Source organism: Dermochelys coriacea, chromosome 1 (assembly GCF_009764565.3).
Source record: "Dermochelys coriacea isolate rDerCor1 chromosome 1, rDerCor1.pri.v4, whole genome shotgun sequence".
Taxonomy (NCBI): Eukaryota; Metazoa; Chordata; order Testudines; family Dermochelyidae; genus Dermochelys; species Dermochelys coriacea.
In genome coordinates, this window is record NC_050068.2 from 4,604,138 (window position 1) to 4,621,827 (window position 17,690).

Genomic DNA, 17,690 nt, shown 5'->3' on the forward strand with positions numbered 1-17,690 from the left:
GCAGGGAGACCAAGGCAGGCATCAGCATTTACAAAGTGACTGTGGAGAGCCGGGTGATCGGTGGGATGTTGGCTCATAAAGAGTTTTAGTGGCCGCTCCGACCTCACAGTTCCTCTCAATAATCAATGAAGAGAAGGGATGTGGATGTTGTTTCCCATTATACCAGTCCTGTCACTGTCCCATCTCTGGCTCAACATCCAAGAGACATTGCAAAAGCTGCAGGGCTGTTCTGCTGTCGCAGTCCTGGCCCCTCCTGAGAGCTCTGGGTGCAGCATAACCCATGAGTGCTGCACCAGCTGGGGACAGGGGCTATTGAAGGGGCACGGTCACTCGCCCTTTTCCTATGCCCTTAGCCAAGGGGCTTGTGACTGTGTGGAGTCAGAGACATGATTAATGAAGGTGCACAGGAGAAGCCATTCAGGCATCCCCTCCATTAATGGCTTAGCACACCGCACACCTGCTCATATCCTGATTATATAGGTTTCTCCGGCTTCTTACCTCTGGAGGAACTTTGCTACACTGAAGCTCTGAACAAAGCACTGAATGACCCATCCCAGCTGTGGATGGACTCCAGAGACTTTATTTGATCCTGCAGTTAATTCCATCACTGCTACAAGCCTGAACCTTGACCTGCTCTAATAATGTGCATGGTCTTGCTTATCCTGCATGTGCATGTCTGAGCAACAGGAGAGAGGTAGGCCATAGGTATCCACTGATTCAGCGATCGCATTGATGTTATGTGATCCCAGAAATTACAGGCCTGTAAGCCTGACTTCAGTACCAGGCAAACAGAATGAAACTGTAATAAAGAACATTATTGTCAGACATATAGATTAACATAATTTGTTGGGGAAGACTCAACATGGTGTTAGTAAAGGGAAATCATGCCTCACCAATCTATTCAAATTCCTTGAGGGGGTCAACAAGCATGTGGACAAATGGGATCCAGTGGATATACTTAGATTTTCAGAAAGCCTTTGACACGGTCCCTCACCAAAGGCTCTCATACAAGGTAAACTGCCATGGGTTAAGAGGGAAGGTGCACTCATGGATTGATAACTGTTAAAAAATAGGAAACAAAGGGTAATAAGGGAGAGAGGTCTAAATAGTGGTGTCCCCCAGGGGTCTGTTCTGGGACCAATCCTATTGAAAATATTCATAAATGATCTGGAAATAGGGATAATCTGTGAGGTGGCAAAATTTGCAGATGATACAAAATTACTAAAGGTAGTTAAGACCCAGGTAGACTGTGAAGAGCTACAAAAGGATTTTGCAAAACTGGGTGACTGGCAACAAAATGGCAGATGAAATTCAGTGTTGATAGGTGAAAAATAATGCACACTGGAAAACGTTGAAAAACATAATCCCAACTATACTTATTAAATGATTGGGTCTAAATTAGCTGTTACCATTCAAGAAAGAGATCTTGGAGTCATTGTGGATAATTCTCTGAAAATATCCGCTCAATTATGCAGCAGCAGTCAAAAAAGTGAATGTAATGCTGGGAATCATTAGGAAAGGGGTAGATAACAAAATAGTTCCATTGTATCAATCCATGGGATGCCCACATCTGGAATACTGCATGCAGTTCTGATTGCCCCATCTCAAAAATATATATTGTAGAGCAGTGGTTCTCAAACTTTTATACTGGTGACCCCTTTCACACAGCAAGCCTCTGTGTGCAACCCCCCCCCCATAAATAAAAGCACTTTTTTACATATTTAACATCATTATAAATGCAGGAGGCAAAGCGTGGTTTGGGGTGGGACTGACAGCTCGTGACCCCTCATGTAGTAACCTCGTGACCCCCAGAGGAAATGTGCAGGCATGCTTCATAAAGACACTTGCCTCCCTATCTGAACAGATACTAGTTGATGCCTGTGAATCCTCTCTGATGACTCCTTGTTCTTTGGCTGAAGACCTCTGGTCTCAGTGGCTCCCCTTCCAGCAGGAACTGGGTACGTTGGCAGGTTTCAATATCTTTAAAGGTTTCAGAGTAGCAGCCGTGTTAGTCTGTATTCGCAAAAAGAAAAGGAGTACTTGTGGCACCTTAGAGACTAACAAATTTATTAGAGCATAAGCTTTCGTGAGCTACAGCTCACTTCTGAGCTGTAGCTCACGAAAGCTTATGCTCTAATAAATTTGTTAGTCTCTAAGGTGCCACAAGTACTCCTTTTCTTTTTGCGAATATCTTTAAAATGTGAAGTGAAGGGGAGAGGCTAGAAGCTGTTTCCATTTGCAGATGTTCCGTGCAGAGGCAGAGGACACAGCTGGGCTGTCGGGGTGACTCAGTGACAGGGGGTCCCATTTCTAGAGGTTCCATGTGTTCTGGGCCCGATACTGCCAGGGGCTGAGTGAGAAGAAACCCCATGGAATTTCAGTGACTAGTTCCCAAATTGCCTCAGGTTTATTTGCTCCTGAAAATTTAATTAGCAAATGCATTTTCAAAGGGTTTACTCTCTGGCTTGATTGTGTATGCAGCAATTCAGAGCTGCGTTGCTTTGTGGTAACTGGTCTGCTAGGGCATATTTCTATTTCCTCACTGGCTGCATGCTCCAGCATTTCTGCTCTGTAGAGACCGCTAAGAGTTACAGGGCTACCTGCATCTCTGCCCCCTCTCTGGTCTATGAATGCCAGATGTCAGGCCTTATAGCCTGCCCTTTCACAGGGTGGAATCCCATGATTCTTCCATCCTCAGACTGGACCCTGGGCTACAAATGGTCGACTGTGCTTGCTAAGCAGGTCTGGGTGGGTTCAGCATCTGTGATTGTCATGTGTGTACTAAAGTACAGATGTATAAATATTATACCAAAACTTTTCATTGTAAGACAATATTACAAAGAAAACTTTCATGACATGCCTGTATATAAAAAGCCAGCAGTAGAGTCACTGGAAGCTCTGCAAAAAGGAGCACTGATAACTTTACTGCTTAATGGCTTTGGCTTTAGAAAGTGTTTCAGAAGTACTCCACATACTGTTTGCAATGGTTGCGCTATTAACTCTTTGTTCAGTGAACAGTTGTATGATACTGTCTTCAGGTAACTGATCAGAAGCTGTTTCTAACATTTACATTCAAGAATGTGCACAAAATAACTCTGCAATACCCGTACAACACTTTCGAAAAAGCCATGAGAGAGCAGAACCACTGGTCAGTATTTCAACAAAGAGTAGAATTGAGGTTCAGGAAAGGGGAGTGTAATAGTGGTCGTAAGTAATTCACACTCATCACCTGTTACAGGAGCACGGCTGAAGTAATTTGTACACTCAACTGCACATTAGTGGAACACCAGTGTTTGTACTATTCACCCATTTGTGACACCAATCCTTCTCTCACCCAGCTAAAGTAACTGTCTGTGTTGGTTTGTAACTTACCAGATATCTACAGACTGTTGCATGGGGAGAGGATGAAGAGAAGTCCGTAGGATGATCGACCTCTCTGGATTGAGTCAAGAATGGAGAGGCAAAGAACTTCAGCTTCCCTTGGAGGGATCCTTGGGGGTCAGAGTGTATCTCCGGGAGGATTTTGTAAGGGAAAGTTAATAGAGCCTGCTTTTGATTGAATTTACATATGTAAATCTGGAATCAATATTTTTGAATTAAGATTCTATCCCTAAATATTAATGCCATGTTCTGGAAAGAGGCAGTGGTATAATTTGGACTCTCAGGAATGGGGAAAATAAATAATATTATTACTGGTGCAACGAAACACATTTATAAATAGCTTCAATGCAGGATATGATCATTTTCAGCATGCATTTGCCGTGTGTTTACCACATGTCAAGCTACAATGGACCACACTCAGAAGTGGAGGTCCAGAAAGGGTATCTGTGTGAAGGTCATAATTTTAAAATTACACAATTGTCAAAAATGCTGCGGAACTCACAGCTACCAAATTACGATGGGGCCAAAACCTTAGCTGGATTCAAGGAGGGATTAGATGTTTCTATGGGTAACCAAAAAATTCAATTACAATAGGAAGGATTTTTTTTAAAAAAAGTCTTAGTAGAGCTATACACCTTCCTGATTTACACCACAGAATATGTCTAACTAGTGTGTGTCTCGGGGAAACTTTCTTTTGGAGTAGGTTATCTCATAGCTGCCTGTTGCAGGGCTTGATCTGATCCATTCTGGCAATGTCTATCTTCCTATCATTGGTGTAAATCCAAGAGTATATTTTTGCTGATCTACCTTGAGCTCCTGGGCATCTCTACACTTGCATTGAGACCAGAAAGATTTTTCATTAAATATCATCTAGTCTCCTGTTCTTTTTCCTTTTAGGAAGGAAAGCTGAAAACTCTCCAGACTTTCACAGTACATTATGTCAGCTGTCAATTACAACAAATTTCAATTTGCAGTGTTCCTTCTGACTGGGCTACCTGGGCAGGAAGACATGCATCTCTGGATATCTATCCCCTTCTGCTTCATGTATGTTATTTCGATAGTAGGAAATTCAGTTATTCTGTTCACTATAAAAGCCGAACCAAGCCTCCATGAGCTTATGTACATTTTCCTTTCCATGTTGGCCGTCACAGAGCTTGGCATATCCATAGCCACCATACCAACAATACTGGGCATATACTTGTTTAACTCTAAGGAGATCAGCCTCAATGCCTGTTTTGCCCAGCTGTTCTTCATCCACTTGCTTCAAAGCTTTGAGTCCTCCGTGCTCTTGTTGATGGCCTTTGACCGCTTCATTGCGATTTGTAACCACTGAGATATGCTTCCATCTTAACCCTGCCGAGAATACCCAAGATGGGACTGCTGTTGCTGCTAAGAGGAGTGGCCATAGTATTCCCACTCCCCTTGTTCCTGAAACGGTTCCAGTACTGTTGCGCCAATGTCCTCTCCCATTCCTACTGCCTGTTCCAGGACGTCATGAAGATGGCTTGTTCAGATATCAGTGTCAACAGCATCTATGGCTTGTTAGCTAAACTCCTAACAATGGGGTTGGACTCGCTGCTCATCTTCCTCTCTTACATAATGATCCTCAAAACAGTGCTGAGTGTCGCACCCTCCAAAGAGTGCCTCAGGGCCTTGAACACCTGTATCTCCCACCTCTGTGCCGTCCTGCTCTTCTACATACCAGAGCTCGGCCTGTCTTTGATACACAGATTTGGAAAGGGCTCTTCTCCCTTACTTCAGGTTTTCCTGGGATACATTTCCCTGCTAGTCCCGCCCCTGATTAATCCAGTTGTGTACAGTTTGAAAAGCAAACACCTTTGTGCGAGGATAATCAGGGTGTTCATCAAGTGAAGGATCATTTCATCACCCAGCTCCAGCGCTCGTAACAGGAGACAAAATCAAGAAGCTGTCCAAATGCTTCACTAATGCTTTTTAGAATCAAACACATTGAGATACAAGTACCTAGCTAATATTGATAACTTCAAATACAAAATGATACACACACAGACAGCATAATCATAACCAGCAAATTACAACCTTTTTATATACATCTTATTTGACCTCCTTTGTCCAATTTTGGTGCCACTACAGGACCTTGGTTGCAACAATGATCTATACGGTCAAAGGTTTGTGTCAATAACGTCACACCTCCTCTGGCATACTGTAAAATTCTGGTCACTCATATTCCAGAAAGAAGAATTCAGACTGGAACAATTTCAGAGAAGGGCTCCTAGGATGGTCACCACAATGGAGATGCTGTCTTACAAGAAGAATGAAGAGCTTGGCTGGTTTAGCCTACCACAATGCAGGATGAGTGGGGATCTGAGTGGTGGTAAACACCGGGGAGGGAGATGAGATCCTGAAGTTAGAGGATAGTGCTTGCACAAGAACAAATGGGGACAAACTGACTAGGAGCAAACTGAGGGTGGGAAGGAGAAGGAGATTTCTGACCATCAGAGGAGGGAGCTCTGGAACAGCTGCCCAAGAGGAACAGTGGGGGCCAAACAATCTAGCTGGTTTGAAGATGGAGTTTGACAGGTTTATGCACTGGACCAAATGCCAGGCCTATATCCCGACGGGTCACAATAGCTCATTTTCACAGGTTTCAGAGTAGCAGCCGTGTTAGTCTGTATTCGCAAAAAGAAAAGGAGTACTTGTGGCACCTTAGAGACTAACAAAGTTATTAGAGCATAAGCTTTCGTGAGCTACAGCTCACTTCATCGGATGCATGCTCTAATAAATTTGTTAGTCTCTAAGGTGCCACAAGTACTCCTTTTCTTTTTGCGAATAGCTCATTTTGCATCACACTGGGAGCTCATGTGGAGTTGCTTGTCCACTGTGACCCCGCTCTGTGCCCCGGCTGATGGATTTGTCCCTCGATAGATTCAGGAGAAAGCATGACTCAGTGTTATTGTCTGGAAAAGGAATTTTTGGGGGGTTCCTGTTTGGTGATGTCACAGAAGTTTAATTCTCTGAGTTTCTGGTAATCTCAGCATGCTGAGCTGCCAGCTGCTCTCTCCACACCACCAGTCCCAGAGAGGAAGGATGGTTCAGTGGTTAAAAAGCTAGCCTGGGATTCAGAAGAACTGTCTTGAGTCCAAGCTCGCTCACAGAATTCTTCTGTGACATTGGGCAACTCACTTTCTCCCTGTGTATCGCAGCCACATGTGTTTTAATATGGCTCATTGTAAATGTTTACGCCTAGGAAAAAGGGATGCAGGCCATCCTTACTGGATGGGGGACCCAATCCTGGGAAGCAGTGACTCTGAAAAAGACTTGGGGGTCATAATCAGTTGAATATGAACTCCCAGTGTGATGTTTCATCTAAAAAACCTAGTGCAATCCAGGATATATAACCAGGGGACTCTTGAGTAGGAGTAGAGAGGTTATTCTGTATTTTGCACTGCTGGGATCCTGTGTCATAGAATCATAGAATATCAGGGTTGGAAGGGACCTCAAGAGGTCATCTAGTCAAACCCCTTGCTCAAAGCAGGACCTATCCCCAATTTTTGCCCCAGATCCCTAAATGGCCCCCTCAAGGATTGAACTCACAACCCTGGGTTTAGCAGCCAATGCTCAAACCACTGAGCTATCCCTCCCCACTGTCTACTTCTGCTCTCTACAGTTGAATAAGTATGTTGATAAATTGGAGTGAACCACAAGAATGATTAAAGGGTTAGAAAAACTGCCTTATAGATAAAAAGAAAAGGAGGACTTGTGGCACCTTAGAGACTAACAAATTTATTTGAGCATAATCTTTCGTGAGCTACAGCTCACTCAAGAACCTTAATGAAGAGAAGGTGAAGGGGTGACTTGGGTCACTGTCTGTAAGTACCTGCATGAGGAACAAATGTTTAACGGGCCCTTCAATCTAGCAGCAGAAGTCATAACAGGATCCAATGGCTGGAAGCTGAAGCTAGACAAATTCAGACTGGAACTAAGGTGTAATTTTTTAACAGTGAGTGTAATTAGCCATTGCCACAATTTACCAATCGCCGTGATAGATTCTCCAGCACTGAAACTTGTTAAATCAAGGCAGGAGGAGACAAATGCTGTTCTAACAGCTCTGCTTTAGGACAATTGTGGGACAGGTCTCTGGCTTTTGCTCTAGAATTGGTCAGACTAGGTGATCACAATACATGCCTTCTGATCTTGGGATCTGCTGTAGCCCAGCAGGTCAGCTTACGTCTATTATATTCATTGCTTTGCATTATATTCTGCTTCATTATAATCAGCAGTAATTCAAGGAATTTACAGGCTTGTATCATGTAAAACATTGCCTTCAGCAGTTAGCATGAGGCTTGAGACCTATAAACTTTGGCGTATATATAAACTTCAGTAACTCATAAGTTGTGGGGAACTGGAAGTGGAGTGTAGGGGGGAATTTTGTCCATGATGACATCAGCCAACCATAGTACATGAACCGACACCAGCTTCTGCAAAGTTTGGGGATGGAACATCCAATTGCAAGAGTGCCATGGCATCGAAATGACATATATGATAATGGGGTGAAATCATAAATACACTAACCTTTAAAAGGACACCTTAACATTGGTAAAGGGAAGAAATACAAATAAGGAAGAGGGATGAAACCCCTACTGAATATGTATTAGACATGGTAATGTCAGAATAACATATTAGAAAAGTAGCATATCAGAGCAGTAGGAGAGAGCGATGTAGTCCTTGGGAGGGACCAGAAGTTGATGGCTAACATTTCGGGTTGTTCTGCAAGGGATAGTGTGAGTATGGATGTTCAGATGTACTTTCTGTATTATCTCTGTCCACCTTACTGACTTGCAGTGTGTGTGTGACTTTGCCAAATGCATTAATAAATATTTATTTGTAAATATAAAAGAGTTCCTGTTGTGCGAGTGTTGCAACTGTGCATGTCACAGTCCCCAGCTATATAATAATTTTAATAATACTGGGCCTGATCTTGAGTCAAGAACCTGTCAACCCTCAAAGTATAACTAGAATTTTTTATTCATCATCTACAGATAGGGCTACATTGTACAGTGCTGTTAATAGCACTTCCCTACTGCATGGGGTGTTGTTTTGATAAATATGTTAGTGATTAAGAGGCACTTGGACACTATAATAGTTGAGGTCATAGCTGAGTACCTTATAGAGATTTCAGCTCTCAGATTTGGGGCACTGGGTGGAGAACCTAAACATTTCCCAACATCTCTTGGTAATGAGACCTGTCATTAGCACAGCCCCCTTTCACGAGGAAATTCTGAGCCCCTCCTGCAGCTCGGCAGTAAGAGGGAGAATCAGGACATGCTTTAAGAAAGCAAAGATTTGGAGGGTGTTTCCTGGCTGAACAGAGACCTGCCCCTCAGTCTGATCCTGACCCCCACCCATTCCATGAGCACTGATAGCAACTCTAGTCCTGGAGATAGACCTTACACCTTCCATCCAAACTGCCATCATCACCAATTTGGGGGGCTGCTGCATGGGGGGGCTGTCTGGGTCCAACAGAGAGCTAGCAGCAGGCATTTGGAGCTGGGCTTGAGTCATGCCATTTTCTATTAAGAATAGAACGGTCTTTGTCATAAATATAAAGGGAAAGGTAAACACCTTTAAAATCCCTCCTGGCCAGAGGAAAAACCCTTTCACCTGTAAAGGATTAAGAAGCTAGGATAACCTTGCTGGCACCTGACCACAAGGACCAATGAGGAGACAAGATACTTTCAAAGCTGGAGCGGGGGAGAAACAAAGGGTCTGTCTGTGTGAGGCTTTTGCCAGGGACAGAACAGGAATGAAGTCTTAGAACTTAGTAAGTAATCGAGCTAGAGATGCGTTAGATTCTGATTTCTTTAAATGGCTGAGAAATTAGACTGTGCTGAATGGAATGGATATTCCTGTCTTTGTGTCTTTCTTGTAACTTAAGGTTTTGCCTAGAGGGATTCTCTATGTTTTGAATCTGATTACCCTGTAAGGTATTTACCATCCTGATTTTACAGAGGTGATTCTTTTTACTTTTTCTTCTATTAAAATTCTTCTTTTAAGAAACTGATTGCTTTTTCATTGTTCTTAAGATCCAAGGGATTGGGTCTGTGGTCACCTATGCAAATTGGTGAGGATTTTTATCAAACCTTCCCCAGGAAGGGGGTGCAAGGTTTTGGTGAGGATTTTGGGGGGAAAGATGTTTCCAAATTGGCTCTTTCCTAATAAAATAAAACCGGTTAAACGTTTGGTTGTGGCAGCAAAAATCCAAGGGCAAAAAGTAAAATAGTTTGTACCTTGGGGAAGGTTTAACCTAAGCTGTTAAAAGTAAGCTTAGGAGGTTTTTATGCAGGTCCCCACATCTGTACCCTAGAGTTCAGAGTGGGAAAGGAACGTTGACATGGTGGTAAGAGTGGGATCAACTTGAAATCATATTAAGATTTTTTTGAACCAGAAGCACAGATTTGAAAAGGATTTTTTTTTCCTTTGGGCTGCTGGAAAGCAGGTTAAACTGAAAGCAGTTAGTTATTTTTTTCTCTGCTTTGGGGCCAGAGCAGGGACAAAAGGGAATTGTCTTCTGTGAGCTGGAGTTTTCTCTACCTAATAGCAGTATAGTTAACCTCCTGCAGGGAAATTCACATGTCTTCACAGACCTGAAGTTTTTTGTTTTGTTTTGTTTTGTTTTTTACCTAACAGCAACTAGAGGGGTTTTCTGCATATTTGCCTGGAGACAAAGTTGTTAGGTTTTTTTTGTTTCTTTGTTTGTTAGGATTTCTCTGTAGGCTGACAATCACTATCAGAGAATATAAGTATCATATTACTGCACAGCAAAATTTTACAAGCCAAGGTTTTTTTTTGTTTTCTTTCTAACTCTCGGGTGTAAATTTAGTTAAAAACAAAGAGGTTAGGATGACAGACTCCACGGTTGAACAAAAGCTGGAATTAGCCAGATTTGAGGCTGAGGAAAAACAAAAGGAACATAAAAGACAGGTAGAACTCAGATGGATGGAGATGGAGGAGAAGGAAAAAGAGAGGAAGCATGCACTGTAGATGGAGAAGGCAAAGGCTCAGCAGAATATACCAACAAACCCTAGAAATCCTTCTCCAGGTACCACTTCCCATCCCAGAAACTTACCCACCTACAAGACAGGTGATGATACCGAGGCCTTCTTAGAAAACTTTGAAAGGGCCTGCTTTGGGTACAGCATCTCTACAGAACAATACATGATAGAGCTGAGGTCGCAGCTCAGTGGACCCTTAGCTGAGGTGGCGGCTGAAATGCCTAAGGAACGCATGAACTAGTATGAACTGTTTAAAACCAAGGCGAGAGTCAGAATGGGGCTAACACCTGAGCATTCCCATCGGCAGTTCAGAGCCCTAAGGTGGAAACCAGATGTGTCATTTACCCGACATGCCTACCACATTGTGAAACATTGGGATGCCTGGATATCCGGAGCAAGTGTTAAATCTCCAGAAGATTTGCCCTTCCTAATGCAAATGGAGCAGTTCCTAGAGCGTGTTCCTGAGGAAATAGAAAGATGCATCCTAGATGGGAAGCCCAAAACTGTAATCGAGGTGGGGGAGATTGGAGCCAAATGGGTGGAGGTGGCAGAACAGAAAAAAAACTGGTTGCAGTTGGAGCGGATACCAGAAGGGACAACTTCAGACCAGCCCCTACTACCGGGGGCAGCCCAAGGCCCCACCTACCCCCCAAGGAACCCTCCAGCCACCTTATCATCCTGCCACACCGTTCTCCAGCTACCCACCTTGCCCCAGTGACCCGTCAGCTGGACAACGTTTTCAATGTAATGAGCCGGGGCATGTAAAGACCAACTGCCCCAAGAACCCCAACAGATTACAGTTCATCACACCAGAATCACCCCAGAGGTCCTCAGGCACAGATACCTCCCAGATACCCTTGGAGTGGAGGGAAACTGTGAGTGTGGGCGGGAAGAAGGTCACCGTGTGCAGGGACACCGGAGCACAAGTGTCGGCTATCCATGCTTCCTTAGTGGACCCCAATTTAATCAACCCAGAGATCCAGCTGATGATTCAACCCTTAAAGTCCAACTCTTTCAATTTGCCTACAGCCAAGTTGCCTGTAAAGTACAAGGGCTTGTCAGGAACGTTGACTTTTGCAGTCTATGATGATTATCCCATCCCCATACTGTTGGGGGAAGACTTGGCCAATCATGTGAAGTCAGCCAAGAGGGTGGGAATGGTCACCCACAGCCAGACTAAACCAGCCGTCACGCCTAGCTCTGTTCCGGAAACTTCTACCAGGACCCGGTCAGATGTGATGGACCTGGACCCAGGCCAATGTCTGCAACAGCAGTAGTGGATCCAGTCCCAGAGACCCAGACAGGGCAAGAACCAGAACCGGTAGAACAAATAGCACCAGACCCGTTGCCAGCACTGAATCCTGACCAATGAGAAGATAAGATACTTTCAAAGCTGGAGGAGGAGAGAAACAAAGGGTCTGGGTCTGTCTGTGTGATGCTTTTGCAAGGGACAGAACAGGAATGGAGTCTTAGAACTTAGTAGGTAATCTAGCTAGAGATGCGTTAGATTATGATTTCTTTAAATGGCTGAGAAAATAAGCTGTGCTGAATAGAATGGATATTCCTGTCTTTGTGTCTTTTTGTAACTTAAGGTTTTGCCTAGAGGGATTCTCTATGTTTTGAATCTAATTACCCTGTAAGGTATTTACCATCCTGATTTTACAGAGGTGATTCTTTTTACTGTTTCTTCTATTAAAATCCTTCTTGTAAGAAACTGAATGCTTTTTTCATTGTTTTTAAGATCCAAGGGTTTGGGTCTGTGTTCACCTATGCAAATTGGTGAGGATTTTTATCAAACCTTCTCCAGGAAGGGGGTGCAAGGTCATGGTGAGGATTTTTGGGGGAAAGACGTTTCCAAACTGGCTCTTTCCTAATAAAATAAAACCAGTTAAATGTTTGGTGGTGGCAGAGAAAGTCCAAGGGCAAAAGGTAAAATAGTTTGTAGCTTGGGGAAGTTTTTATCTAAACTGGTAAAAGGAACCTTGACAGCCTTGCTTACCCAGCTTGTGCATGTCTCATGTCTGAACAAGAGGAGGAGACTCTCTGAGCTGTGCCTGAGGAACCTGTGAATCTGCAAGACAGTCACTGATATGTCTGGCTATGTGTGGTGTAACCCTGTTCCTTACAGCAGGATGCTCTGTATCCCAGTGTAGAGGGAAAGAGCGTCTCTGCCACTGGTCTGTGTGACCAGAAATGTCCACTAACCAATCCTCAGTTCCTTCATTTGTGGGTGCTCCACTTGAGATACGGCCAGCAGCGCCATCTCCTGGGATTTTACTGGGAGGCTTGCACGATTTCCTGTTTTTTCTTAAAGCCCCAACTTCTGGAATCAAGACACTGCACAGAATCTCAGCTTTCTGTTTTCTCAAAAAAAGAAATAGTTTTAAAAAAGTTGCAGAAAAGCTAGAAAATCCAAAGCAGCTGACCCCTACGACTTGGACACCAAAGGCAAATGAAAAGGAATCCCACATTCATGTATTTTTAAATCTAATTATTTTTTACCAATCTCATGGGTTTTGGGGGAGTGACTTATAATTCTTGAATGAGGCTTGGTGATATTGCGTACCTAGTTCAAAAGATCTGAAAAGCTGCTAGCAAATTAAATGAAAACTAACAGCATTTTTTTTCAAAGTACATCAGAAGCAGTAACACTGTCAAACAATCAGAAGGGCCACTGGATGATTGAGGTGGTAAAGGAGCACTCAAAGAAGATGAGACTGTTGTGGAGAAGCTAAATAAATTCTTTGCATTGGTCTTCATGGCAGAGGATGTGAGGGAAATTCCCACACCTGACCTATTTTTTTAGGTGACAATTCCTGGAAACACCAGATGTACAAAGAGTGGACTGGGGGAAGTGCTGGACTCAGGCTAAAAGGATTTCTAGCCTGCATATGGAAACTTGGTGGACTGCTTGTATCAACAGTCAGGGTGAGAAATTGCTAATTCATATTTAATCTATCTAGTATGTTAGGTTTAGTCTGCATTTTTGTTTATTTGCTAGGTAATCTGCTTTGATCTGGTTGCTATCTCTTTTAATCACTTAAAATCCATCGTTCTGTAGTTAATAAAGTTGTTTTATGCTTTATATTTACCAGCATGTCTTGAGTAACATGTTTGGTGAAAATTCAGCTCTGTGTACAAATGTACATCAATGGGAAAGTGGCCTATATTAATGACCTAGATTAATAATGATGCTGTACAGATACCTGTGCAGTGAAAGATGGTGTAATTCTGGGTTTATACTCTAGGAAGCATGCAAGGTGGGAGAACTAGGAAATTGGCTGTTGTCTCCTGCCTGTCTTTGAGTGGCTTAGATAAAGCACTCAGGCAGCAGAGTTGGGTATGTGGCACCATCATCTGATGTCATACTGGTTGATAACAGGGCTTGGAGAGGCTGGCTGTGTTCACCAATAAAGCAGTGTAAGATTGGCCAGCCCAGCTGGAGGATTAAGGGTCACAGAGGTTCCAGCAGCTCCCAGACTGCACTCCAGGGGTGACAATCTCTCACAGTGGTATACATTACTCAGCTCCCTGGGTTCATCAGTAATCTCTATGGAGTCCAGGGAGATCACTGATGAACCCAGGAAGCTGAGTAACACATACTGCCTCCCCAGCCACACTGGAACCCGCATGGTGCATAATAATAAGCAAAAACTTCCCTTGGTAAACCCTGCAACCGGTGGTCAGTGGCCACAGCTGCGACAGGGGAGGTTTATCCTGTCCTGGCCTATTATATCCACCATCTATTGTTCCCAGCATTCTGTTAGCTTTTTTGACTGCCTCTGCACATTAATCGGATGTTTTCAGAGAACAATACATGACTCCAAGATCTCTTTCTGGAGTGGTAATGGCCAATTTGGAACCATCATTTTGTAGGTATATTTGGGAGTATGTTTTCTAATGTGCATTACTTTGCATTTATCTATACTGAATTTCATCTGCCATTTTGTTGCCCAACCATCGAATTTTGTGAGAACCCTTTGTAACTCTTCACAGTCTCCTTTGGACTTAAGTATATTGAATAATATTGTCTTGTCTGCAAATGTTGCCATCTCACTCCTTACCCCTTTTCCAGATCATTTATTAATATGTGGAACAGCACTGGTCCCAGTATAGACCCCCTGTGGGGCACCACGAGTTACCTCTCTCCATTTTGAAAACTGACCATTTATTCCTACCCTTTGTTTCCAGTGTGGAAGAAAATAAATCCTCACTGTCAGATTGGAATGCAACAAAATCAGAGACAGCTTTATTTCAGGCAATTGCCAGTGAAGAAATACAGCTGACAGATAGTATCTCTGCCTCAGTTTCTCCAAAGTACAAAAAATAAGTTACCAACATATATACTCTTTTATGGAATGCATTAATTAAAAGCATCTGCAATTTATTTGTGTTATGTCCTGCCCATTCCATTATTTTCTCACTTCTGTCTCACTTCTGTTCTCACAACATCATTATCTTCAAGGTTAGGTCACACTGACTCTTTGTTGTTTCCCGCCCGCTTCAGACACAGAGTCTGCTTTCCCAAATCTTGCATTATGAGACTTCAGAGTTAGCTTGACTGTGCTCTGTCTTGACATAATTGAGGGGCCTATAGTCAAATCCTTTAACCCTTGTTTCCACACCAGTGTTTTAACTAGTTACTGATCCATGAGAGAACCATCCTTCTTATCCCATAACTGCTTAATTTTCTTAAGAGCCTTTGGTGAGGGACCTTGTCAAAGGCTTTCTGAAAGTCCAAGTATACTATATCCTCTGGGTCACCCTTGCTCACATTTTTGCTGACCGGCTCAAAGAATTCTTATAAATTGGTGAGCCATGATTTCTCTTTGTAAAAACAGTGTTGACTCTTCCCCAACAAATCATGTTCATGTATTTGTCTGAAAATTCTGTTCTTTATTATTAATTTCAACCCAATTTACCTAGTACTGAAGTTTGGATTACTGGCCTTTAATTTCTGGGATCACGTCTGGAGCCTTTTTAAAAAATCAGCATCAAATTAACTATTTGTGAATCATCCGGTACAGAGTCTGATTCAAGTGATAGGTTACATTTAGTAGTTCTGCAATTTGGTACTTGAGTTCCTTCAGAACTCTTGGGTGAATATCATCTGGTCCTTCTGATTTTTCTTTTTTAAATTATCAGTTTGTTCTAAAACTTCTTTGATGTGTTGTCAACCCCAGAGTGCAGGCTGGGATCCCGTGGAACTGTGGAGACCCCTAATCATTCAGTTGTGCTGGCCTCTCTCACACTGATCAGCTGCTGACACAGCCAGCCTCTCCAGGCCCCGTTGTCACCCAACACGACAGCAGGTGGTACCACACACATGACTGAGCTACCTGAGTGCTTTACCTAAGCCACTCAAGGAAAAACAGAAGACAACAACCAATTTCCCAGCTACCCAGGCTTGGACTCTTGCAGGAGCATAAATCCAGAATTATACCATCTTGCACTGCACAGGGATCTGTATAATGCTAACTCGTTAATATAGGTTACTTTCCCCTCGAAGTGGGATAGATATGCAATAGCCTTTGTTTACAGAGCTAACATTTTGGATCCCCAAAAGAATTGGAGACTTTTCATCTGCCTCTCCCTCGTAACATAAACAATGGTTGCAGTGAGTGTACGGCTGCATTTTGGGAACGGAAAAGTCGAAACCTCCCAACTAGTCTACTACTCTAACCAGCCTTTCCATATCTGTGCAGCCTCCTCCGCCCTGTACAATGCTCCCCTTCAGCTCCCCAACCTCTGCTACTGGAACGATCTGAGGCAAATTTCCCTGTAGGGAACCTTGTGGAATCTGCCTTCCCTGGCTTGCACCCTGGGTTTACAATACAGGGAAAGGGCCTGCAGGGGAGAAATCTGGTCCTATATTGTTATTAATTATTAATGATTAATGATTTATTATTATTATTTTTATTTATTTTATTTTATTTCAGTAAGATCACAGCTGTGACAGCATCATCGTTACCACTTGACTGCACCAAAGGTAGCTACGTGACTAATCGGAATCATATGAACAGTGATGACAAGCCCGGATTCCAGGAATAGAGCCTGCAGCAGGACTGGCACTGCAGTAAGGTTGGCTGGCATAAGCAGGCATCCCCTGTGATTTGGCCTCCTGCAGTTTGCCATTGGCCGAGATGGGAGCTAAAGCTGGTGCACAGAAAGTCAAGCAGCTGAGGTTCCCGGATGGCTGAGTGCACCCAAGAGAATGTGCAAACATGCTTCATAAAGACAGTTGCCTCCCTAACTGAACAGATACTGCCTGGTGCCCGTGCCACCTCTCTGATGACTCCTTGTCCTTTACCGTGAAGACCTCTGGTGTCAGCGGCTCCCCTTTTAGCAGGAATTGGGTACATTGGCAGGTTTCACTGTCTTTAAAATGCAAAGTGAAGGGAAAAGGCTGGAAGCTGTTTCCATTGGCAGAGGTTCTGTGCAGCGGCAGAGGGCTCAGCGGGGCTATCGGGGTAACACAGTGATGGGGCTGGAAGGCAGGCAGCGCTAGGTAGCTAGGTAGCTCCCTTACATCTGCCCATGCTCCATGGTGGGTCATTTAAGCTACACAGAAATCTGACATTCAAAGCGAACTCGGAGTGTTAAAACCCCGATGTCCCATGTCAGGATTTCTCAAGGGGTCCCATTTCTAGAGATGCCGTGTGATCTGGGCCCGATCCTGCCAGGAGCTGAGTGAGAGGTGACCACACGGAATATCAGTGACTAGTTCCCAAATTGCCTCAGGTTTATTTGCTCCTGGAAATGTAATCAGCAAATGCATTTTCAAAGGTCTTATTCTCTAACTTAATTGTGAGCGCAGGAGTTCAGAGCTGAGTTGCTCTGTGGTAACAGGTCCGATGACGCATATTTCTATTTCCTGACTGGCTGCGGGCTCCAGCCTTTCTGCCCTGTAGAGATCCCTCAGAATAACAGGGCTACCGGCATCTCTGACCCCTCTTTGGTCCCTCAGTGCCAGATATCCTCGTAGTCTTCCCTTAGCTCACGAAAGCTTATGCTCTAATAAATTAGTTAGTCTCTAAGGTGCCACAAGTACTCCTTTTCTTTTATGGGGTGTAATCCCACCATCCTCCCACCCTCAGATGGGCCCTGGCTACAGCACACTGCAGGTCACCTGTGCTTGCTGAGCTGGGCCGAGTGGGTTCAGCACCTGTGGTTCTCCCCTCTGGGAGTCTGTGACTAGTGGTGAGACAAATGACCAGTCAGCTTTCTTGAACCAAAATACTGTTTAATCTCAACAGCAGGAATAAAGCGTGGCTGGAG

The 17,690-nt window shown here is 43.7% G+C and overlaps 1 pseudogene; it reads left to right on the plus strand.

Annotated features, from left to right (window-relative positions):
- Positions 1–4,285: 4,285 nt before the first annotated feature.
- On the plus strand, positions 4,286–5,253 carry LOC119857902 (annotated as a pseudogene).
- Positions 5,254–17,690: the final 12,437 nt, after the last annotated feature.